General features: G+C 49.1%; 1 long non-coding RNA gene across 1 annotated transcript in view; it reads left to right on the top strand.

Annotated features, from left to right (window-relative positions):
* LOC144326269 (uncharacterized) overlaps nt 1-2500 on the top strand; it is a 13557-nt gene that overhangs the window by 2302 nt on the left and 8755 nt on the right. Inside the window, exon 3 of the long non-coding RNA XR_013391463.1 lies at nt 2009-2071. This is a non-coding gene — a long non-coding RNA (uncharacterized LOC144326269). The remainder of the gene's footprint in view (nt 1-2008; nt 2072-2500) is intronic.

The following is a 2500-nucleotide window of genomic DNA, read 5'->3' as shown; positions in this document are numbered from 1 at the left end:
TTGACCTAGATATTGCCCCACCTGCAGAGGTATTGCCCCATTGACCTACATAATTGCCCCATTGACCTAGATAATTGCCCCGTTGACCTAGATATTAACCCGTTGACCTAGATATTGCCCCATATACCTAGGTATTGCCCCACTTGCACAGGTATTGCCCCATTGACCTAGATAATTGCCCCATTGACCTAGATAATTGCCCCGTTGACCTAGATATTGCCCCACTTGCACAGGTATTGCCCCATATACCTAGATATTGCCCCATTGACCTAGATATTGCCCCATTGCCCTAGATATTGCCCCATTGCCCTAGATACTGCCCTAGATATTGCCCCATAGACCTAGGTACTTTCCCTAGCTATTGCCCCATTCACCTAGATATTGCCCCCTTGACCTAGTTATTGCCCCACCTGCCCAGGTATTGCCGCATTGACCTAGATAATTGCCCCGTTGACCTAGATATTAACCCGTCGACCTAGATATTGCCCCACCTGCAGAGGTATTGCCCCATTGACCTAGATAATTGCCCCATTGACCTAGATAATTGCCCCGTTGACCTAGATATTAACCCGTTGACCTAGATATTGCCCCACCTGCAGAGGTATTGCCCCATTGACCTAGATAATTGCCCCGTTGACCTAGATATTAACCCGTTGACCTAGATATTGCCCCATATACCTAGGTATTGCCCCACTTGCACAGGTATTGCCCCATTGACCTAGATATTGCCCCACTGCCCTAGTTATTGCCCCATTGACCTAGATATTGCCCCCTTGACCTAGATATTGCCCCACCTGCATAGTTATTGCCCCACCTACCCAGGTATTGCCCCATTGACCTAGATATTGCCCCATTGACCTAGATATTGCCCCATTGACCTAGATATTGTCCTGCCCGCAATAGTTATTGCCCCACCTACCCAGGTATTGCCCCATTGACCTAGATATTACCCCGTTGACCTAGATATTGCCCCATTGCCCCAGTTATTGCCCTGCCCACAATAGTTATTGCCCCACCTACCCAGGTATTGCCCCATTGACCTAGATAATTGCCCCATTGACCTAGATAATTGCCCCAACGCCCTCGCAATTGCCCCATGGACCTAGAGAATTGCCCCAACGCCCTCATAACTGCCCCATTGACCTAGATAATTGCCCCATTGACCTAGAGAATTGCCCCAACGCCCTCACAATTGCCCTACTGACCTAGATAATTGCCCCAACGCCCTCGCAATTGCCCTACTGACCTAGATAATTGCCCCATTGACCTAGATAATTGCCCCAACGCCCTCACAACTGCCCCATTGCCCTAGATAATTGCCCCACTGACCCCATTATTGCCCCAAGGCCCTCACAATTGCCCCTTGACCTAGATAATTGCCCCACTGACCCCATTATTGCCCCACTGCCCAAGTATTGCCCCATTGACCCAGATATTGCCCCAACGCCCTCATATCTGCCCCATTGACCTAGAAAATTGCCCCAACGCCCTCGCAATTGCCACATTGACCTAGATAATTGCCCCACTGACCCCATTATTGCCCCAACGCCCTCACAACTGCCCCCTTGACCTAGAGAATTGCCCCAACGCCCTCACAATTGCCCCATTGCCCTAGAGAATTGCCCCACTGACCCCATTATTGCCCCAACGCCCTCACAATTGCCCCACTGACCTAGATAATTGCCCCACTGACCTAGAGAATTGCCCCATTGCCCTAGAGAATTGCCCCAATGCCCTCACAACTGCCCCCTTGACCTAGATAATTGCCCCATTGCCCTAGAGAATTGCCCCAACGCCCTCCCAATTGCCCCACTGCCCTAGATAATTGCCCCACTGCCCAAGTATTGCCCCGCTGCCCTAGATAATTGCCCCACTGCCCTAGATAATTGCCCCACTGGCCTCGTTATTGCCCCGCCCCTCCGCTTAGCCCCGCCCCTCGTCCTGTCTGCCCCCCCAAACCCCGAATCCCGCCCCGAATTTTCACCCCACATTTCTTTCCTCCGCCCAGCATTGCCTACCGGCGAGTCATTCGCGTCTTTCAGTACCAAGTCGGGGAAGATCTTTCCGGAAGGTTTCCATTCCTCTTTCTCTTTCCCGTTTCCCTCACTCTGGTCTTTTTGATGCTAATTTATTTTAATGTATTCTCATTTATTTTGATTTATTCTAATTTATTTTAATTTTGTTTGGGTGGTTTTCCGGCTTTTCCTACCCCCCAAAAAAACGGCACGTTCCTAATTCGTTCCCAAGGCTGGCTTGTTTTGTTACTCTGGACTAACGCTCACGCGGCTTGGGGGGGGGAAGGACGGCGGGTAGGAAGAGAGGCCCGAAATACTACTAGTAGTAGTACTAGTAGTACTACTACTACTACTAGTAGTAGTAATATCATTAGTAGTGGTGCTATTAGTAGTAGTAGTAGTAATAGTGCTAGTACTAGTAGTATTACTATTACTATTACTATTATTATTATTATTATTATTATTAGTAGTAGTAGTAGTAGTAG

The sequence above is a fragment of the Podarcis muralis genome, chromosome W, assembly GCF_964188315.1.
Source record: "Podarcis muralis chromosome W, rPodMur119.hap1.1, whole genome shotgun sequence".
Classification (NCBI taxonomy): Eukaryota; Metazoa; Chordata; class Lepidosauria; order Squamata; family Lacertidae; genus Podarcis; species Podarcis muralis.
The sequence above is the reverse complement of the archived record's forward strand: the minus strand, read 5'-3'. Positions and strand labels throughout refer to the sequence as shown.